Genomic DNA, 23,631 nt, shown 5'->3' with positions numbered 1-23,631 from the left:
TTGTCTCAAGACTGCTGAACATGTTTGAGAGTCTGATCTATGTCAGATTTGTGTGTGACCATTCAACAAGGTTGTTTAAGGGGAGTACAGAATTCCAAAGGGCAAATTTTGAGTGGTCTGTCTAGGTCTTTACATCTTCTAGCATCCCACCATGGCCATATTTTTTCATTCTCTGTTAAGGCTTTTTCAAAGATGAATGCAAAACTATTCCTTAGAAACACCGTTGAGAGGTATTTTACTTTATTTACTTTAAAATGTCAAATATTTGGTTTTCCTCTGTAACCCTTGGAAATTATTTTAATTGTCAAATACACCTGGAATTTACTGGATACTGAAGAACAGTTATCATTAGAAGGGGTAAAGGTAGAGAGGCCAGTGAAACCTTTACTAACATACAACGTCATGCGAGAATAGCTCTCAGTAATAAAGGGTGGCTCTATATACCCCAGAGCTGGACCACATTGTAGAGCTTTGTGTATTTGCTGCTTCCTCTGAACTGATGGACAAACACTTTTAATCTGAAGCTGCAAAGGTTAATACTTCTAAGTTAAAGTGTTCCAGCTTTGGTTTCTATGTGTACGATGTTACTAGCACATTCCTGTATTGGGACAAAGGAGGATAATCAGTGGCAAAATACTAACAAAAAAGTTGTTGGTTATGCACAGTGATGTTGAAAGAAGCATACCATGTCATGAAATTCAAGCCCCAAAGAGCTATTTTGTCTCAAAAACTAACTTTGAAAAGTTAGGACTGAACAGGTTTCCCAGAGAGGTGTTAGATGCCCTGTCCCTGGAAACATTCAAGGCCAGACTGGACGGGACTTTGAGCAACCTGATCTGGTTGAAGATGTGCCTGCTCATTGCAGGGATGTTGGACTAGATGACCTTTGTACGTCCCTTCCAAGCCAAACTATTCCATGATTCTAAGACAAATTCCTGTGTTTCTTTTAGTGGGAATTTCACAGGTGCTGAAAGGCACGAGATTCCTAACAACTATTGGGTTCCCAGCTACCTTGCACCTCTCTGAATGTCCTGAATAGAAAAAGTCAATAACACTCTTCTGAGACTGTACCATATGGAGAAGACAAAACACTTGTTTTTGAGTGGTGGTTTGCGAAAGGATGTGAATACAGCTAGGAAAATATTACTATATTCATAGTGATAGTGGCATACTGCTGGCATTTGAAAATGCTGAAACTCTGTAGTAAATGGCCAAATGGACTGCAGGTTCTTGAATGCATCTGCCTCCTTTTTTGCTACAATAGGCAGTTTTGGTTTGCATTGGCTTGCATACTGAGTACAGTTAGTTAATGAATATTTAATTGCCATTAACGCAGAGACTCTTGTTTCATAGGAAAATATATTGTACAAGAAAAGCCTCAGACCTCACACTGGAAATGGAAGTCTGAATATTTCTTGTAAGTTCACTTTTGGAAAGTTTGCTAGTTTATTCTAGTTTACGTTACCTTTGAAATGACTTGGTGTGGAAGCTCCATCTTTAGTGGGTTTTTATTGTGATTGTTATGGGGCAAAGTGGTGCCAGATTATTGAACATACTAAATGGGGAAGAATCAAATATAATGGAAAGGGTCGGATGTCTGATTCCTAGGCTGTAAGTCTTTGATACAGAACACGTTATGTATTTGCACAGTGTTTTTATGTGCTATGATAATACGGACTGTGTAACTTGTTATAGCTTTCATGACTGTCTAGAGACATGTGGAAGCAGGAGAGGAACCAAGTGTTAAAGTCTTAGAAATAAACATGAGCAGAAATTAAGATTGTGCACTATCTGAAGCAAGTACAGGTGGATGAAGGGTAAACAAACACAAACCATTAGAAATAGGGGTGTGCACCTTTAATGCCTAAATCCTCAAATGAATGTGTCCTTCAAGATGGTCGGTCTTTCTCTTCTGTATGCAACAAAAGGTTGTACTGTGGTCTAACTATTCTGATTCACTGCTTAACAGGCATCAGGTTGCCTGTGGGTAAGGATTTTGAATTAGTCCAAAATCCTCACAAATAGGATATTCAATGCTCAGACAAACAAAGTATTTTGGTAAATGACATTGCAGCTTGAGAACAGAGTAACTCCTGTGTGTGTCTGCTGGTGAGGTGATTTGTACAGTGTAACAATCTGTCCATTTGATAGCATGCTTCAAGTGTCCTAAATATTATGTTTATTTGTTTGGCAGGCACTATCCTTTCCTATTGAGAGCTCGAATGGTTCATTGACAGTAGCAATTCAGCTATGATAATCTACCTTGAACAGTTTTCATTAAGCCTGAACTAAAATGATTTGTTGGAGAATCAGAATGAAAAGCCATTTAGATTTAAAACACTTAAAGCAAAATTGTTTTGCACACAAGTTCCTTTGCAATGTCTTTCTCTTTTCAGTGCTTTTTGTAGTTCTATTCCCAAAGAGGTGAGCTCACTCACAAGAGACGGGCTGTAAGATAAGAGTCTAAAGCCTGATCAGATACCTCACTGTGAGCTGTGGGAAATGTGCGTATCATGGAAAAAACAGCTTTAAAAACCAAACCAAAACAAGCCCCCAAACCTCCCACAAACAAACAAAAAGCACCAAACAAACAAACCAACCAAACCTACACAACCCCCCAAAAAATCAAAACCAACCCAAAAAACCAAAACCAATGAAAAACCCCCACACCACCAGCAAAAAAAAAAGCCCTATTGTTGTGAAGATCTGTCGATATTATTCTTTGTGTAGTGCCAAGAAAAAGATCCAGACTCGGGAAGTGGTATTTAACTTTATTTGTTATCTTAGAGTTTAAAGTCCATGATCTCTTCTCTGTAGAGACAGAGTCAAAGGAAAACAGACTGATTTTCTCAGTAGCTTTTAGACTTTTCCAAGACCTGCTTTCCTCAGGCCGTTTAATTTAACTGCTCTTTGACTACTAAAAGGAAAACGATAAACTGTCTTTTACTGCAGCCTGGATGTCTCCAAAGGGTAGTAAGGATGAAAGGATGTTGTATCTCCTTTTTCCATATACCTACATTTGATGGATGCAGCACCTCATAGTTAAGAAGAAAAACTGAAGTTTTAACTACTGTACAAAAGAAAGATGAAGACCTGTTTGCATCACTGGTCTGTCAGCCTTTTTGCTATGTCTGTGGAGTTTATATGGATTTTACATGGCACAGTCAAAGATTTTAAGATAAAATTCACATCTTCTGGTAGAGCTGTTCCTGCAAGTGACCTCCAAGTTCTTGAATCTGATTCCATGGATCTGAAGAGGCAGGCAAGTTCAATTAGGGAAAGTGTTCTGTCATCCTGTCCCCTTGTGAAGAGCACTACTTAGATGCATTTCAGGTTCCACCCATAATTCGAGGCTCAACCAAAGTTAATATTGCCAGAATTTCTTCTCTGTCGGATATCGGGACCTGTATCTAATGAACTAGTCAGAGTATCAGTGTATCGGTACATTTCTGCCCTCAGCACTCCATCATATTGCATCTCAGCAGTCTGTAGCAAGATTGCTTCCATTGTACACTGGACTGAATACATCTGTAAGGGATTTTTTTCTACAAATTAAGGGTAAATAAGCTAAATGAGTGCTAATAAAGACACTGGACTGGCATCTCAGCTCGATTAAATCTATCTAGTGCTATGTTTGAGGAAGTTCCTATGAAAATATAGGCTTCTCCATTGATGTAGGTATAGATTCATCAAGCTCCTTCCTACTTTAATTGGTTGTCTTTTATGCATTTCTTTATTCCAGTTTCTGTGGAACCATTCATTAGAGTTTTCATCAGTAACTGTCAATGAGTAGTGTGTTATGTTATGACTTTCAGTCAGTGAATAACTTTTAGTATGTAGCCTAGGTGGTTTTAGTATGTAGGCAGATGTGACTCAACCACAATTGAACAGGAGACAATATTTTATTATTTGTAGTGCCAGTAGTGCCAGTAGGCTATAGTTAGGACCATGGCCTCCATTTCTCAGGCTATAAACAAAAGCAAGTTTAGCTCTTGCCCCCAAAACCTTATAGTTTAACTAGACATTGTAGTGCAAACACATTTTATCTGTGGTCAGTGGAAGTATCTTTGTTTGTCTGCCTAGCTGAAGAATCATATAATGAAGTGTAAGCTTGAGAAGTGGAAAGCAGTTTTCACTTAGCCAAAACCAATACTGTGTAATTTCTCCTTCCGATGTTATTGAGGGGTTTCTCACACTCTTAAACTGCAGTAATGGCTGCTACTGAACCTCAGTTTATTTGGTTTTCACTTAGACCTCTTCCAGTTAATTTATTCTCACTTTATTTGACATCTGCGTTGTGAATCTATCTACCTGTCAACCACCACCACCAAAGTTGTTCTTGAAGTAAAATGTCTCAGTTCAGCAGTTCTAACTCAACAATGGAGGCTAGATGTGTTGTGTGTTTGAAAAGAAAAAAAAAGACAAAAAAAAGACAAAAAACAAACCAGAAAACCCTCAAACAACAACTTACTTTGGAAATATTTCCTCATCTTGTTATCTTGGTTTAATTTGCTGTGTATTTTGAGCATACATGTTACAATGTGTGCAGAGCTACAGGACAGATAAAATTATGAGTTGAAACGTGGTTGTGCTATTAGAATAAATGTTGCTCAGCATTTTCAGTGTCTCATTATGTGAAGAACATTCAGTTCCAGTCATGCATCAGATCTGTTTGACTTACACGTATCACAAAATGTACATAAGTAAAACAAAATTGCTTCAGGCATCAGGGCTCTGAGAACTTTCTGAACAAGTGTAACATTCCAGATACTTGATGCAACAGTATGCACTGAAACAAATATTGTCAGAGATACACGGGGGAAGTATTTTTTCTGTTTTAAATTCATGCAGCAAATCGCATTGACTTCAGCAGGTTTCCTGATAAATTGCCAAACCTCTGTGATGATTTAAATAAAGAGGAAAAATATTTTGTCAGGATGGCAGAATTGTTCTAAGGGGCCAGGAAAGGCATATCAATGCTATTTGATATTATGTTTTATGGTACTGTTACAGTAGTTTCTTCATAATCATTAAAATTTGGTTATATCTCTCTAGCAAAATGCTAAATGTGTTTCTGTAGGGAATATGTTGTCCTTCTAACGTGCAAGAAGCTTGTTTGGTGTTTTTTTGGTGTTTTTTATTTTTTAGTGACTTAGCTGAGTCAGTTGTGGTTTACATCCTGTGAAGGGGCTGAAGCCTTTTTATTTGAAATATTGAACTATAAATGCTTCTTTTATTCAGATTGTCCGGAAGCAAAGCATAGGAAGATTCTAACTCCGATGGACTCTGCCAAGCAAGACACAAAATAGCAGCTTAAAAACCAAAACCCCCCAAATTACCCAAATTTTACTCCAGTTTGAGTAAAACCCAAATATCACTCATCAGAGTCAACATTCTCAGCCAGTGCATGAAACCAAGAAATATGCTGATCATCAGAGCTCTTCATGTTAAACCTATAAATACTACCTGAAACTTAGATAACTAAAGCACATTATAGTTTGATTCCAAGGACTACAAGATGTTGGAAGAATTCCAGTGCAATATTTTTAGCAAGTCGCGAATTCTCTGAAATTGAATTGTACTTCAGAGATAGCTCAGCTTTGACAAAATGCTGACAGGATCTGAACTGCCAGACACATTTCCTGTCCGGGTGCCTGTCTGGTTTCCTGGTTGTCCATTTGCTGGGAGCCTTGTCCCAGTCACTGCCTTGGGGACATGCTGAGGGAACTGCCTCTGGGCTGCAGGTTTCAGGCTCCCAGCATCCACAGCTTGCCCAGGACAAGAGCTCTGCACTCTTTTGCAAACAATGGGCAAAGATTTGGTACTCCTCCATTCTAAGGGAGAGGAAAAAGTAATTCAAGATGGAACAATTCCCAACATTTAAGAGTTGCCTTTTTGTGCATTGCTCTAGAGCGTGCATCATGTTGGCAAGTAGATGGACAACTCTAAGTTGTTCTGTTGATTTAGATTTAAGTCACTGTCACTTTGCAGCATCAGGTATTATGTTGCTGCAAGGCAGAAGATTAATGCTAGCTTTAAATTGTAAATGGGGGGTGATGTTAGGAGATTAAATGGCTTGTCAAAGTTATTCAGATAGCTTCCTTCCAATGAAGCTGAAATCAGCTTTTCAGCCTCCACCACAGGGTCACCCAGCTTTCCTTTGTGAAACAAAACCAGTAGTAGTACCAAACGGTACTGCAGCCTTCCACTCTCTTGCAGCCAGTAGTCTCTGTGTATTTGATGATCACTTCAGTTGTGATGGAATCGATCATGTTGCAAAATGGAACCACCTTCTTTACACTTGAAGGCTGGCTCCAGGTGCCTGTGTGGGTGTGATGATACAGTTTTGGGTGATGGTATGAACTGTAGCTAAATTAGAAGCTCTGTTCCTATGTTCTTCAGCTATGAAAACAGGGATCTTGTTATATGCCTTGGTGTAGGCACAAAATGCTCAAGAGGAGCATGTGAGTGTGATTGGGAAAGACTTTTTAGTTTAAAAGCTAAGAAAATAAAAACGGTAAGCTTAAGTCACCTTTTTTTTTATTGTTGTATTTCTTAGTAAGCTTTAACATAGTGTGGCAAAACCAGGAAACAGCCATAGAAGTTGCCGGCCTTATCTACAGTAGCATTTCCCTTCCCCCAGCTGCACTGGTGCTCACAGTGATGATAGCTACTGGTATTTTAATTGGTGCCTAGTGTCCTCTCAGTGTCAGCATGCCCAGATTATTTGGTGGTCCCAGCTGGTGGCCACGGGCCACCAGGGTTAATAGGAATGCAGATGCAGCTGGTCTGGGTCAAATCGCTGTATGCTTTAGTTTGTGAAAATTTCCGATGGCCTCCCGTATGTGGTAGAAAGGATATAGCAGTTAGAAGGTATCTTTCATTATCATAGACTAATTAGGACTGTCTGAACTTCCTGAGGGAATATCTAGGAATACCGCAGTAGTTACAGGAGACTAAAGCTAGGCAGGAGTTATTAGGCTGCAAAGGAGGAAATGTGCTTGTTTCTGCTCCTCTGTCTTTTAGCTCCTTCTTATATCTTAAAGAAAAACAAACCTGGGGAAAAAATGGCAAAAACATTCTCCATTCTTTGGAGCGTGTACATGTAGCTCCTAAAGAGGCTAGAAGTGTTTTCTTTCTCACTGCTGAGTGTGACTACATGGCAGCCTTGCATTTTAAAATTTTGAGATTTTTTTACCTCCTTTTCTCCTTCATCTTTTGTTTCATTTCTCACTTGCATCACTGAGGCTGCTGCTGTTCTGCCTGCATCTCTAGGGTCAAAACAGGCTTTGCGTTCATGAGCTTCTAATCGGAAGTGATGACAAGTCCTTGAATGGCGCACCATTGCCCTTGTCCTCGTGAAATATTTTATCCTTTCTCATATCATTGGGCATGCGGCTGTAATGAAGGCCAGTTTCTGCCACTGGTTATGTGTAGAAATTGATCCCTGTTGTCTTTGTACAGGAACACCTCACAGTGACATCTGTGGCTGTGCTGAACATGAATTCCTCCATTTCATGGAAATAAGATGATGCTTGTGCATTATTAAAAGGACCTAACAAGTTTCCTGGGGAGAGACTGTGCAGTGTATAACAGTATTTATGTAATTAACTCCTTGGGATTCTAATGAAAAATACTGCTGTTTTACAACCATAATTTTCATTTTCTGGCAGCTTCAGAGTAACAAGGAAACTGTAAATTGCACAGAGTCCCTAAGCTGTTGTCTCTGATAGGAAAGGTGAACAATTTTGCTGTCTTGAAGTGATGATTAGCTGGCATCTAATAGTGATATTAGTATATAATCACAAGCATTCGGTGTAATGTCATCAAAGTGTCATTCCAAGGATGAGATGTACTAAGAAACTGGTTTGGTTTGTGGTTGTTGTTTTTGTTTGTTTTTTTCTTTGTTTGTTTGGTGGTTTTTGTTGTTGTTTTGTTGTTTGTTTGGTTTGGTTTTGTTTTTCTTTTTCCCCTGAAGCTTATATTTGAGAAGAGATGAAGGAGATTCAGAAAAAAAGCAGCAAGAGATGAAATAAAGTGTGTGTGTTGCCTCTGACTTCCCACTACACCCCCTCCTATGTGGAGTTAGGTCAGGTACTAGGCACCGCGTATGGACTAACTCTTGAGCTTTTTCTCTGCTTCTCAGCCTGGACTGCCAGCTTTCTCTGAGTTGTCTGCGGTTGTGGCTACACTACCATCCATGCCTGAGCTTGCAAAGTAAACAGTGTCCTGTGCTTTACGTTTGCAGTAGTGACTGAAGGGTATATGTACCTACAACTCCCTCTTCTTTGATCTTCAGAAATGTCGTCTGCAGGAACGTTGTACCTCTATACTGATGGACTTGTAGCCCCTCCTGAATGCCCTGTTCCTTTGTGTGTGACATAATTTATCCTTTCCATAATAAGGCTGAGCTGAATGTAGTGCCCCTGACCTGACTTAGTTTAGCACTATTGTAAAACAGCTGAACAAAGGCCCATCTGTCCTCCAAACTCAACTCCACCAGAAGTATAAGTTTCTGTGATGCCCAAAGACTAGCAAAATTAATTTAATTCTGTAGCTTGTCTCTGGTTCGGAACTCCTAGCCCTCTTCAGGGACTGAACACGGTGTGTCTTCCTACTGTGCTGTTCTCATCACAGCAGGGCATGTGGATGGGGAAAATCACACAGGCTGTAACGGTTTGTTTGATGGTAGATAACAGTTTGCGATTGTCTCGTAGGAGAGCCCTGGCATTTGGCTTTATTACAGAACAGAGTATGAGAAGATGAGGGGAAGAGCCAGTTGTTGGGGAACCAGAAGGGTAGTCAGGGCTCTCTGGAAATGGGCTGTGTGGACCACAGGCTGATAGAGCCAGAGCAGCCAGCTTAGGAGAGTTGCTGTTTGGTAGAACCGAAGTTGTGGAGGTTTGTTTCAGTGGAGGATGGTGTAAAGTCCTAAACAGACTTGACCAAGGAATCTTTACAGGTCTAACGTTATGCCTTGTACTTTATCTCATACATTTTTCAAATGCTCTATGTGGTTCAGTCCAGGATGTTTTTCCTTCAGACCAAATTTTCAGGAGGGTCACACGCCATATGGTGATGATGGAGAGCCTAAGTCCTTTTGGTCCCAAAGGAATTTCTAGGAGAGTTTCTTAAGTGAATGATTTGCTATGTCTTGCGCTGTTCCTTCTCCAACAGAACAGAAGTATTCTCGTGACCTCAAAGCTAAGGCACTGCAGTCTCTCTGGATGGAGACAGCAACATTTTTGGCAATGTAGTTTTGGAGCATTGTTCTCCCTTTCATTTCCAACATTTTTGGGGATGCTTCTAGTAGAAATCATGACCTCAGAAGCATCTGCTGAAAACTAGTCCCTCCAGACATACTGGAGAGATGAATTTTGCTCTTCTTGCCGTGATACCCCTCATGAAGTTGAAGCAGTTTCCTATATGTACAGAAATGGAAAGCATGTCATCTTCTGGCTAATTACGAACCTTTATTGCCTTAATCAGATCACTGAAGTTCTTTCTTAAACTGTCTCATTGTCTGTGGCTACTGTTATATGTCAGAAGGTTTAGGAACAAGTTTCACTGTGTCATTTCACATCTGAAACTTCCCAAAATTCTTCTGTAGTGAAAAAAAAATTGGCTTATTTCTTTACTTTATTGTAGTCTTTTCATCCCAAATCTCTTGCTCATAAAATATAAGCTTTCTCAGGTGAATATCCCACTGTTGTGAATATAAAGACTCCGCATTATCCTGGCATGTAATTAATATGATTTATTGAAGTGACAAATAATGCATTTTGCACTGAGGTGGACAAATAAAGGTGTCAGCTCTTGGCATTGATGCATTTCCATTGTGTTGGGTGAACAGTCAAATCTACAAATTTAAGATCAGGATCATGTAGTCTGTTGAGTACTCCTGTTTGTATTGAAGATTGTTTTACCTGAAACAATTTCAGGCATTAGACTAGTTACAATGCCTCAGGTATTAATGATATTGCATCTCATTCTTAATTACACTACTGTAGATTTAGAGTAATACTATTTAGAGGGAAGGTGTTGGATCCATTGTAATGAAGATTGGAAGCTTGTGTAGGATCTATAGCTCAGAGAAACTCAGGGTTTGAAATTCTGGTGTTGGCAAATAAGAAAGAAGAGAAGTATAATTATGTGTTAGCATTGGTATTATGGTATTACAGTATAAACTGGTGTAATGCCCTTGGCTTCAGAAGGTACTCTCACTGTACTCATTGAGGATCTGGTAATTTGAGCCTATATATACTTCAATTAATGCTGTTAATATCGCAATAAGTTATCTTAATTACTTCTAAAAACGTTCTCTTCGTTTTCCAGATGGTAACCCTGGATATGATGGGAACTTGCCCAGTCAATTTTGCTTTCTGTGGGCTGATAACAATCTGTTTATAAGAGGTTTTAAATCGTTTCTTCCTATATTCATATTCTGCTTTGGCCTTGTTTATTCGCAGCTGAATGCCTCTGATTATTTTAGCTGTCGTGTGCTCAGTATTTGATGCTTTGCATAGTAGAACTGGAATAAACTGGCTGTGCTGTAAGATGTTTGGTGTATACTTGAGACAATGACCATTTAGCTATCTCATTTCCTTAGCGACATTTTAAAGATTAATCATAGAGAGTGGTGTAAGCCAAGAAAAAGATAGTTGAAACAGATCAGAAATTAAGTATTTTTCTTCACGGTGTTTTGCTTGGACTCAATATTTGATAACTTGGTTGGCAGAATTCACAACAACCACAATGACTTGTTTGTGTGCCTGAAGTTTGGATGAGCAGTGACAGAGCAATTCTGAAATATGCAAACTAAATTTGGTCCCTGATGAGACTGCAGAAAGCAGTCAAATGCTTACCACTGGTGGCAGAAGTGGATGTGTTTCCCTTGGGGGCTGGAGGGGTGGATAAATCCCAAACAGAGGCCAATGAGTCACTGTAGTCTAGACTTCCCAGCAGGTAAAGCCAACAGCCTCCTTCGTGTCGGGGGGATCGCTGTTGGGGTCTGCATGTGAGAAAGAGCTCCTGTTTTTTCAGTTTAGCAGCACGGCAAGGAGAGGAGAAGGCTTTAAAACATGTAGGGGAAGTGCTTTGTTTTCAGGTACTCTTAAGTACAAATGTATTCTTAAAGATCTTGCCATTGGAGTCTGGTTTTTAACTGTTTTGACTGTCATATTACCAAATTTAAGGGAATCATTTTGTAGCCTGATTTTAAGTTAAAAGTCAAGGAGTGTCCTCAATACGAACACATTAGTGCCTGCGTAAAAAAACCAACCAACCAAAACCAAACATCAACAAAAACAAACAAACCACAAACAAACCCCACCTCGCCAAAAAAGAAACACTCCCAACCAAAGCAAGTTCCCCTGCCAACATTATTGATTATATCATAAGGACATCATATGGTGTCTTTCCCTCTTTCAGAGAAACAGGTATAGACACTGCTGTGGATGCCTCTTAATGAGTCATAATTCCCTCTTGCAGGCGATTTACTAACTCCACCATAGGTGTGAGAGTTGGGAATGGTTTCTGCTGTCTTTCTCTCTGAAAGAATAGATTGATGTGTTGTGGTTTTTTGTGGCGTGGTGGTTTTTTACTTGTTTGGTTTGGTTTGGTTTTTTCTTCTGACAGGCAGTGAGTCTTGACTAAGTAGCTCCAAGTGGATGAGTCATGGGATCAACTAAACTTGAGAATGAGGGTTTAGACAGTAGTTTATACAGTTTGTTTAATTGCTTAATAATACAGCAAGGAAGGACTGGAGAAATTTTGAGCTTACCTGGTGTGCATTTGACTGTATTTTGGGGAGAGACAGCATGTCACATACATGCTTATAATCTGAACACTGTGCGTTTAGACCCTGAGTGGAGATGTCTGGGAGGACTCTGAAGCTCACTAAGGCCTGGATTGCCTGTGTGCAGTTGAAGACAAATCCTTAGAAAAGGTTACTTAGTCATTGTGTAGGGGAACAGACCTTCGCTGGGCCATGTTTCTCAACAGTTATGGCTCAAATAAGTAAATAGGCCCTTTGAGCAAGTACCACATTTGACAACTGAAATAGTGGTTTTCATGCTTTCAGGCTCAAGCACAAACTCAAGCTCTCAAACTTGCATCTGGGAAGATGTCATCAGTCAGTCTTGTTTCCTAAATGAATAGGTTTTGTGTTCTGTGCTGCTGTAGCTCTTCAAGTATCCTCTATACCTTGGTTCCATATACATTTTTAGTTACTTTCTTGGACATTTTTCTTATTGCTTGGTCCTTTATATATTAGCATGGAGAGGATATTGAATTCTGCCACTCTGATGGGATGTCGTTTCATCTTTAATTACATAAATTCTTTCTATTATTCAATTATTTGTAATGTGATAGAGTCCACACTTGTCTCAGTCATGAGTCAGGGTCTCCTACTTCTAGGATGTTCACAAATGCAAAACAAAGATACTGTATTGCCCATAATTAGACTTAGACCTGCTTTGACCTATCCTTCTTTTCATGTAGAACTACTATGAAATTACTATAAGGTACAGTTCCATCAGTTTTGAAAGCGGATCATAGTGCGAGCATCTGAGAGTCAGGGAAGGCTTTAAGCGTGTCTGCTTCCCCACTTAGTTATTTAGTGTTGCAGCTGGAGATGGGGAAGCCATATGTGATGTACTGTCCCCATGTGACACAAAAGATTTCATTTGGCTTGGGCTGCCTCAAGCTGTCACAGGTATTCTTCTTTCATTTACAATAGCTCCCTTAAAATATAAATGACTGCATTTATTACATCAGCTCTTTTTCCTTCTTTGGAATACTGCAGCTAAAGTTACATTACACATAACAAATGTTCTTGCTCCCTTGAGAATTAGTTTAATTACTGATGTAGGTGAGTAAAGGTTCTATCGTGTCTGAGATGTTAATTTTATCATGCTTTAATTAAGAGGTCAAGTGTGAAAGGCTGCCGAATACCTCCCACTTAAAGATGCTGAATAGAATGGTGGGGGATAGGAGGCACTGACACGATGAGGTTTTTACTGTCTGTAGGAGTATCGATTTTCCTTCTGCATCTCATTACAATGAGGCTGCCATCTAGAAATACATGCCAACTTTTGTCCGCTCATTGTGTTTTCTAAGATTAAAAGATTTTTCTGTCCAGAGTCTCTGAAGCACCAAACCAGTCTCTCCTTTCAGAAGTGATAGTCACTCCTAGGTATCACTGATTTCCTTTAGAAACTGCAGGACCACATCCCCTCGCCCAGTGTGTTTGAGGAATGGGGCTGTGACTATCCTACACCCCTGTACTCTGGCACATTGGAAGATGGGGAGCACGTTTTCACCAGAGCACAAGAGGTGCTGCCATCTTTGAACACCCAGTTGTTTCCTCCTTATGTCTCACTGTGAGTGTGGGCAGGTCCTTTCAACATTTCATTTGAAAGTCTTATTTCTAGCTAACTCAAAAAACAAGGAAGTGGACTTGGAAAACATTTGGGAAGAAAGCAGCAAAAAATGGGCAGGCAGAAGGAACGTGTGTCTCATAACAAGAGTGGAGAAAACTAGGCAGTAAGAATACCTGCTGGTCGCGTGGCCAGGACATCCCTGACTGAGCTTGTGATGTTTGCCTGGAGCAGCAATGCTATAGATAGGAGCAAGTCTTCACTGGCCAATGTTTGTAAGTTTTCTTGATGTTGAGCTGTTGCACTTTCAGAAATGCTAAGTGACCAAGTAAAGTAGTACTGTTGCTCTCCAAACAGCTGTAAGGAGAATGGTTGATGATTTTTACTAATGTCTTTTTCATTCCTTCTTGTCTGTGTGAATTGCTGATACATTTAGATGTTCTTGTGATGTGTGATCCAAAAAGTTTCTGTTCAGAAACTTTTCTCCTTTTTCTGGTATTTGTGTTGCTGTTTTCTCTTTTTTGTGGTGGTTGTTTCTGTTGCTTTTAAAGGAGAGCAACAGTTTGGCTATGCCACTGCCTTCCTCTGCATCCCTGGAGGAAGACTGGTGTAATACTGGAAAAACACAGAGTTAAATATTAACATGTCCTACTGAATGTTCCCACTGAAAAAAATCAGGAACACTTCCAAGCAGTGAAAGCATACTTTCCTTTCCTGTAGTTAAGTTTTGCTGCTTAACTTTTGAAACTACAGCTTGCTTGGTTGTTTTAGCATGGTTGATAGAGTCCTCTGTTTCTTGAGTATTCTCACCAGGCTGCTTCTCCTTACCAGGTGAAAGACTTAGGGGAAGAATCTCATGTGGTGAATTAGTGCTGGAAAGTGTAAGTTTTTTCAAGGTAAGAGGTTGTTTGTTGGTTTGGTTTGTTTTGTTTTCTCTTCCCTCTGCACTTTGGCTTGGAAATTGAAGTTTCATTGCTTGCTATTTTAGTCAGAAAGGCCATGTTAATAGTGGTTTTGATGAAGCAGAATCACTCTTAACAGTTTGATGTACTCAGAATACATATTTTTTTCTGTCTCGCTGGTTGTCTCAGATGTTGAGACTTCTGCCTCAGTGCAGCAGGAGTCCCTGCTCAAGGTGTTAAAGCTCTAATCTTTGCAGAGCAGCTCAGGTATCAGCTGTGGTGAAGCAGGAACAGTAAAGCTTATGACCCTGAACTGGAAGGGCTAGAGCCGTTAATATAATGTTTGTGGGGTGGTATTGCTGAAGCTTCTCTCTGTGTATGTAAGAACTATGCATGATGATATGGAATTAATCCTTCAGAAATAAAATTATGACTTGTTTGTGGTGGTTTTGTTTTTTTTAATTCTGATGACTTGCATTTGTGCTGTAGCATCCCAAAGCAAGAGAGGTCTTGGCATTTGCATGAGGCGCGTGCTTCTGCCCATAAACAGCCAGTAAGAGAAGTCAATAAAGACATGCCATGCAAGGCATGGATTGCTTAGAGGTGGAAGAGACCTATTAGGCTATCTAGCCCTCCCTCATGCCAGCAAACAATTGCTTCAACTGGATTTGCTTTAGAGGTCAGATTAATAGCTGAGTAAAACACAGGATCACATTTTTCTGTATAACATGGTGGAAGGCCTTCTATGCTTCTGTTTTTACATGTGCATCTAGCTTTGTACCTCATAACCAGCGATATCCCAGAGAGGAATTTTTTTCCAGGCTGTTTGATTTAAAGCGTAACAATGATCTGAACAGAAAAGATTCTGATTGCTCAGAAGTGCAGTTTTGCTTTGTGGGGTGATCTTTGTCTCATCAAAGGAGAACAAGAAGAAAAGGCAAAAATCTGTGAGTATGACTACCTATGAGAGTGTGTGTGCGTGTGTCTTTGACAGCACGAGAGATCTGTTCATGTTATATCAGTTACGAGAATAAAATGGCTACTCTGCCTGACTGTAGGGAGGGAATTTTACAAAAGCAACACATTGCAAAGAGAACAAAAGCCTCACTGTGTTATGGCTGTGTGTGACACACTGTTAATGCTAAAGCAAGCTACCATTTCCTATTAAAGTAGCGTCTTGCATGGTCGTGAAACAGAGGCTGTAATGCAAAGTGATTTAGCTCACTGGGAGCTGGTGCTTCTCGTTCTGGCATGGACTTACCAGATCGTTGTGGTCAAAAAGGCAGACAAATGTTGGCGCTGGTGTTTTAAGCAGCTTCATCTGGTGACTGGACGGGGAATTGCAGGCACATTTGTTTCATTGCATTAATTTCTTGCATGATTCCCCTTTTGTCTGTTATTGTTTCCTTACCGGTATTTGTATTTTAATAGAAAAAGGGCTCCGTGGTAAATTATGTGCTTACCTAGGCCTCTTTCCAGGCCTGACATGTTTATATATATGAAGAATTATGGAGGAATTAAAGAGAGCACCAAAGAAGCTCAGAAATTCTTTGGAAGAGCTTGTCAGATTTTTAATTAATGGGCATATAGCACAGGGAGTGAAATCTGTTGCTCAATACCATAATAGGCAGTGCAGTGCTTCTGCCTCTTTCTGTCAGCCTTAACAGACGGATTTATTTTTGGTAATGAGACATTTATCTCCTTTGCATCTATTAAAAGCCAGTTCTAGTGTCAAAAATCAGTTGGAAATAACATGAAGAAGTTTAGTGGTGGAATGTGTTTCTTTTGGATGCTTGTCACAGCTCCATGAAATCCTGGGGATCCTTTTTCACTTTATTTTAGTGCATTTTTGCCTTGCTGCAACTTGCATTTCCGGATGATTTAGGTGGTGTTCTGATAGCACCAAATAATGGTGTGAATATTTAGATTGTGTAAAGTATTTTTCAACACTTTTCTGCATGTGGACCCTTTAGGACTTCTTGTTAACCGCAAATCCATGCTGACTTAATCATATTGAAAGCAAACTTTTCTTTGTGGGCATCCTTGAAGCAGTCCACAGAAAACCATAGGTGAGTGGCAGCCTGGCTCAGCTCACCTGATGCCATAGAGAAGGAGCCCATATAGACGTAATTGGGTAAAAGAGTGCCATTAGTCAAAAAATATGAGCTCCACGTGTGTTTCTGGTGCTGACGCAGTTCAAGTAGGGAAGTAGTTTCACACTTGTGGACTGAGTAATTAATGTCATACTTAAGCAGGTCAACAAGCAGACCATTTTGCTTAATCTGTCCATGCTGAAGCATGTGTGGGCTCTAGTTGAATGCAGTGGGGTTTTTGTAGTCATTTGTTTGAAACCTTGTGGGATTTATTAGATGCCTTTTAAGAGGTTTTCAACCTGTTCTATAGCTTTCTGCAGGTGGGATGTAATTTTCCTAGTGAGATCTGAAGTACTTGGCAACTGGTGAAAAACCAGCTGCCTTCTTTTAGGTTTGTAAATAAGATTTCTTTAAAGAAGCTTCCTGGTGCCTCTGTACACCTCCATTTTGTTAGCTCTAAAAGAGGGGAAATGGCCAGGTTACCAGAAAGGCTGGCTGATACGAACTGCCTCAGAAGCTGGTTCCAGGAAGTTTACTTTCAGAAAGTGTTGGGTATTCAGACTTCGAGAACCCTTTAAAGTCTTTGTGATTGACACCAAACGTTCCTTTCAGTCTTGGTTGATATCCATTTCATGAAGGTGACATAAGAATAAATGGATTGATGCAAGGAATGTTTTGGCTTTTTAACTGGTAAAGTACTAATTATAAGAACTGCAACCCGTGTAGTAACAGAGCCACAGATAACAAACACTGAAAGGTTACTATTCCAGAGGAGTTATGTCATCCAGCTCCATGGATGAAACATCTTTTCCGTGGAAGAAACTGCATCCTACATGGAAGGGGTTCTCTTCTGTACTGCACAAATCCTGCAATTGTCCTTACCTACCCATTTCCTTTCACTCTTCCGTTCTTGCACAGAAGTTATTCTCCTCATTTGGCTCCTGCCGCAGTCTCTATGTCTATGTACTATAAACAATGCTACCCTTTCTTCCCCTGGCCTCCTACACATGCTTTTGAACAACTCTGGTTGTTAGGATTATGGTCCTCAAAACGAGGCGGCGGTGGGGGTGGGGGGAAGTGCCCATCATCAGCTTCCTTTTGCGATCTTCTTCTTTGCACTACTTAAGTCATTTTTTCAAAAGACATGTTTGTTGTAAGACCTTTCAACAGCAATGCTGCTGCTGCTGCTGTGCTGCTTGACGGTCCTCCTGGCGTTTTGTTTAAAAAGGCATGGAAAGTTAGTGACTGAGTTGGGGAAAATGTTTTAATGTCATTAAATGCTGGGAGTTAAACCTTCAGTACCTTGCACAGGGACTACTTTCATTTGTGATTAAAAGGGACAAATGCTCCAAACTGGCAGAGGCAGTGACACTCTGTTCTGTTCCCTCTCCTTCCTCCCTTCTCCCCCACACTCAGGTTTTACAGCCATGGATGTTGAGTCCATGATGTATCACATACACTGCAGAAACAGGCATGTTTCTCTTTGACAGGAGGTGTGTGGAAAATCACGGCCTTCGCGTTATTTCAAGTGGCACAGCAGCCGTCTTTTGATGTGCCAGACTAATTTTTGCAGGCAATAATTGACAATGAGACTCTTGTGGCTAGAAGGATGGATATATGTGCTCTTTTTTCTTTTCTTACAAATGTATGCTTCTGTATAGTGTGAGCACTGATATTTATTTTTTATTATTTTTATTTTCATTTTTAAAAAATGTGGATCATGTTTGTCAGCTACAGAGTTCAGCTGCAGAAAGTTTTAGTGCTTATTCCAGGGTTCTCTGTAGCCTTTCTTTGGAAGGGTTAAAAGGTACTGTAATCCAGAATCCATGTAAAACCTTAAGTATGAAATGCCGTCGCAGTGCACAAAATAGTACACCTGAGGATACTATGTGGTTAGAGAGGGGCAGACATTCAGCAGTTGACACTCGATACAGTAAATTCAGGACAGTATTCACTCCATCAAAATCAAAGAAGAGGGAAATGTTCTTACCCTTTCTGTCACGGAATACTCACATTAGGGTACAAAGCATTTCTGTTTAAGCTTCTTCCTGGGTTTTGCATACAGGAGACTGTCCAGATTTGTCAGATACATTCTACCAGGTCTTCTAACTTACTTCAGCTTAAATGCTTAACAAGTGTGGCAGAAGTGTTGACTGGGAAGTTGAACAGAGTGGAGTGAAAAGCTAAAAGCTCGTGGTAAACAGTAATTAAGAAGCACTTCCAAGGGTGGTTTGGGAGTAGGCAATGAAGTGTAATAGTTATGAATGAGTCTTCTGCAGGAGATGCAGGGAAGGTTGCCCAGAATATCTCTTTCTACCTCCTTACTGGAGTATTGCAGCATCTTTATTGACAGTATCCAGGATATGTACTTTTGCTGCTCCTACCTGGATATCCAAACATTTCACAGTTGCAAGTCATTTAGAAAATTAACTTGAGCTCTAAAATAGTGCCTCAGTCAGAACATATGTTCGGTGCATTTGCATACTACTTAATTTAAAAGTTAATAATTCAGATACTGTATTCTCATCTTGCTCAAGCTGTTTAGAAGCTGCGTGACTGCTACCTAAGCAATAGTTAGGCCATCGTGCTTGCCAGAAAGGAAAATTCTGCATACTTTTCCCTCATGAGACCATTTTGCGGGGGGCGGGTGGCATCCTGGATACTTTCTTCAAGCTGTAAATCAGCGGTTTAAAAGCAGAATTTCATTTTGCCGTTACTGCCTTTCTGGCTGTTAGGAATGTAGTTGCAATGTGTGTCTGTTCCTCAGGGATATCCATAGGAAGCATGTGTTAGTGATTGAACTTAATTGGACTCTCAAAGAATTTCTCTTCCATTGCAAACCAATGGAGACATTGGTATTCTGAGTTAACATTGGGTAAGAATGGCTCATGTCAGAGTTACTTATTTAACGGCAACACTTAACTATTACTGCTATTCATAGCGGTATACTTATGCATTTTGCTGTCTTGTGGTATATGGAGAATCCATGATTTTCCTTGAGCAATGTTGCTGGAATCAGAGTATGTTTATCTCACTAAATGTTCTCAGCCTTTCACTCTACATTCTAGCCGAAAACATCTTGGACTTTTTTTTTTTTTAAGAGGTCTGACTCTTTTGTTTTGTTTCCATTTTCAGAGGCATTTATTTGTGAAGTGTGGCAGAGGGTAGGGCACAATTTGAGTCAAAGAGCTTATGTGCAGGTAAACAATCCAAGTTTGACATGTCACAGGCAACCTGTAGTCAGCATTTGCCCCACATAAATTAATATGGGGGAAAAAAAATAGTAACCCTTGTGTTTTCCATAACAGCACTGGCATTAGAGCATGAGAACGTCAGATTATTACTTGAGTGGCTTTGTTTGGTCCTGTGGCTAAAAGATAGGTGTTGGACAGGGGATTTGATCCAGAGTAAATTTAGGATAGAAAAGGAAGATACAGCTGTGCCACTACTTGTGTGCCTCTTTTTTTTTCTTTATTAGAGTTCCTTTACAGGGATGTCAGCACATCATAGCACCCAAATTGGGTAGAATAGTGTTACTCTTCCTGCTTTACCGACAGTAAGTGAGAATTTAAGAGCTGAGTGACACTGGGAGACAGCCAGCCAGGCCAGGCATGCAGGCAAAATCTCTCAGCTGTCTCTGCTGGTGGAAGGGGCTTTAGGGCATCAATGGTACCACAGGATATCTAATTGGTATACCCAACACTGTTATGGCATGGTTGTGTGTTGCACTATCCAGTGTGGTGGGCTTGATCTATTGACTGTTGAGGAAAATGAGGCTCAGAACCTGAGGAGGTGGAGAGCAGAGGGATGGAGGTGTTTCTAGAGCTCTAGTCCTTACTTCTGGGCTCAAGTAGCTGGTGAGGCAGGTTGGTTTCTGAAAGGGAGGTAACTTGATGGGAATTTTACTCCTCAGAGCAACGTTGTCAGGAGAGAAAAATTCCTCACTGACTGGAGTACCCACAAGAACATATCAACATGTGCATAAATCTTGTAACCAAGAAAGAACCAGTCGGATAGAAAAGTGGTGGTGTGCTGTGCATCTGGTGTAGAGCAGCTCCCCAGGAGGCCTTCTGCTGCACAGGATGATGGACTGACATGTGATGTGGGGGGTTACCTGCCCATGCAGGCAAGAACCCTTGACAGAAAGTGTGTTGGAGAGATACTGTTTTTTTCCCTCCTGCTTCAGGACTACAGCTGTCCTGACTCACATGTGAAACTTCCAGGATGAGAAAGGGAAGTTTGGACATGATATATCCAGCTGAATACTTTTCATCCTATAGTGCCCTTCCCACTGGGAAGAAGCTGTGTCTTTTCCCCATCCAGAAGTACCTACCAATCTACCATTTGAGAAGCAAACAAAGAAGCAGGGAGGAACCTTTCCATTTCAAAAAGCACCTTCTCTGTTGAGAACAGGCAGCTTTTCACTGAGAGTATACAGAAGGCATAAATGTTCCCCATTAATGTTCCAAATGCAATGATGATGCAAAACTGTGAGCTCTCCCTGTCCTGAGGCTCTGTAGCACGGGGTGAAAGACAGCTTGGAGCACGGGCCCAGCTTGTGTCATTCACACTGGACTCTGAGAGAATGAGTTGAATTCTGCCACTTGCTGGTATTTCTAATCATTTTTCCTTGGTGGGAGCAGCAGAGAACAAATTTCCCAGCTGTTATTGCATGCTCTTGAAAACATTTAGAGAAGTGCCTGTTGCAAGTGGGGAGATTGGCAGGTGAGTTCCCACTATATGGCCTTAATGAGGTGAGAAAAACCTAGATTTAACCTTGAGCAGAGATCCTGAAACCAGGTCTTCTACAGGGCTTAGATCTCATTGAAGTACACTAAATAGCTTTTGCAGATCCGTCTTTCTGGGCAGCTCCGCTCTCAATTGATTCTTAGGGAGACCTGCAGGAAGACACAGGCAAAGACCAACCTCTTTGGGCAGGAGGAGGCACTTTGCGGAGAGACTGCAAGATGGAGACGCAGCAGCATAATGTCTACAGGAGAGAACTGGCTCTGGTGCACCCGCTGTATTCCTGCATATAGATATCCTCAGGCTTTGTCCTTGGCCAGTAGGAAGGCACTTGTCTGAACAGTGATGTCCAAAGTTGTAAAGCAGGGCTTCTCTGTACATGAGAACTTTTGTCCTAGTCCTGATTCACACATAACTTTTTATTAAGCGCGACGTAGTAAAAGTAGCGTTAGAACATCTGCATACATCAATCAAGCTGTCATTTACGTGACAAGCTGGGAGAGTTTAACTATTTACCAAGTTCCATGGTATTTTTAGAATACATTTAGAACACTGTTGAAAAATTTCAGAGGTGATGAGTAGAAGTTACTCTGTGTAAGTCGCACACAGTGTTTTCATGTTTGGCTCTATTTTAACCTGTTATGGAATCAAGTACTTTCTTGTCACCAAGTGAGCCTGTGTCTGCTGTATTAGATCAAAACATATTCCTGTCTCCAAATGCTAACAGCAGCACATTCAGTTCTCTGGATTTCAGCAGCTAAAGTGGGTGTTGCAGGAAGTTTGGCACTGTTTCTCTTTACAGAACAATAAACACAGATGATGTTGCCTTGGGTTTCATATAGACATGGAGGCTCTTGCCTCATAAAAGCTGATTCATAGACAAATGGTTACTTGTAGCTTTAAAAGAAAACAATGCTAGTTGAAGTAGATGGGCTAGAAATAATTGTCAAGTTTTCTAGAAGACCCCGAGATGGTGACGTCTTTTAGACTGAGAGAACATTTTATAGTTCATTTTTCTAACAGGTGCATTATTCTATAACACTTGACTACTTTTTTCTTTTCTAGGAGGAGTTCAGAACATACCTGTACGGCTGTGGCTTCTCTTTCTCCAAGCTCTGCCAAAGGTATGTACTTTATGCACTGTTAGTCTCCCCACTGTTCATCTCAAACGCAGTATGAAAGCTTTCAGAAAAGTGAGTTTCAAAGCTATTGACAGAAGAAGACTACTTCCTTGATTTTTGAATGCAGTATTTTAAACACAATATGAAGATCTTCCCCAGAAAGTTGCACTGAATCGGAACTAAGCTTGAGAATTTAGATTAATGTGTACAACAGTGGTCATCCTGCTTGTACTGACTGTTGCAAGTGATGTTCAAGATGGGGCTGCCTGGTGATGGGTAAACAGTTGGTTTCAGAGGCTCCAGAATGAGAACAGTGCTATTTAATAGTAGGTCTACACTGACTTCAAAATTGTGGTCATAGTCTGTTAATTAATACTATTCCCCAAGGTTATACCCTAACTCAGTTACCACTCCTAGGCAAATAACGTGGCATAATGGAAGCACAGTGTCCTTCCCTTGCAGAGTCTGTGAGTCTTCCTAGCTCTCTGTAAGCAGGTCTTGTTTTCTAATTAAGCACTGAATCACGGTTGCACTGCTCCTCCTCAGCAGCTTGGTCCCTGAAGCAGTTTTACCAGAAGAATTGGCTGATATAGAGAAAGTGCTTTCAGCAGATGTGTAAAATGTTGACCTAAAAATAGGATAACATAGTAAATAAGAACCTGATGTTCAAAGGTTCAAAGCTGTCCTTGCTGTCTAGCTTGTTGTATAACTTGGAAGAACTTAAATAGCTTTTGTGGCAGTAATTGTTAACATATGTTTGCAGAGTTAAGAATAAAGAATAGTGTTTTTCTGTAAATGTTACTGTAAAAGCCCATAGTATAGCATGATATTTCTATGTTTTTTCTAAACTAATGCGAAGAACTAGGTAGCCTAGTGATTAATTTCTGTATAATTCTATAGGACACTGGAAAATTCTTGAGTTGAATTCTGTTTTCTGATGAACTCTACATGTCAGCTTGACAGTGTCTGCCTGGTAGTGGAGAAAGCAATGTATGATGAGGAACAGTGGGACTCTTTTGTGTGTGTGTTTTCTTCCTTTTGAACAGAGAGTGGGAAGTTGTTCCTTTGAACTATCACACCACATAAGCTTTGACTATTGCAATTTGTACTCCCTGCTGTACCTTCTAAATGTTCCACCACCCCCTTGTAGCTGGACCTGGTGGTGCCCCAGGTTCTCAGTGAGCCATGGGCAGGGAAGGTGCAGGTTCTCTCAGAGAGAAAGAACCATGAACATTTTCTAGTTCTGCATTTGGAAAGCCAGATATTCCCTGACCCTGTGTGAACTCACTAATGCTTTTCTCCCTCCATAGACCCCTCTTTTCAGTGTGGAGGAAAGAACTGAGAATGATTCAGAACACGAAGTTTTCCCAAGTAATTCTCAGCCACCCAT

The 23,631-nt window shown here is 40.5% G+C and overlaps 1 protein-coding gene across 2 annotated transcripts in view; it reads left to right on the top strand.

The window, feature by feature from the left end:
• Positions 1-1,386: 1,386 nt before the first annotated feature.
• SORBS1 (sorbin and SH3 domain containing 1) overlaps positions 1,387-23,631 on the top strand; it is a 148,026-nt gene continuing 125,781 nt past the window's right edge. Inside the window, exons 1-2 of one of the 2 annotated variants that reach the window (XM_065638382.1) lie at positions 1,387-1,417; positions 22,186-22,244. The gene's annotated coding sequence lies outside the window, so the exon portion shown is untranslated. Of the gene's footprint in view, positions 1,418-14,259; positions 14,276-22,185; positions 22,245-23,631 lie in introns of those variants that run through there. The other variant, XM_065638383.1, reaches the window with a different exon arrangement.

The sequence above is a fragment of the Caloenas nicobarica genome, chromosome 7 (genome assembly GCF_036013445.1).
Source record: "Caloenas nicobarica isolate bCalNic1 chromosome 7, bCalNic1.hap1, whole genome shotgun sequence".
Classification (NCBI taxonomy): Eukaryota; Metazoa; Chordata; class Aves; order Columbiformes; family Columbidae; genus Caloenas; species Caloenas nicobarica.
This window is presented reverse-complemented; position numbering and strand designations above follow the sequence as displayed.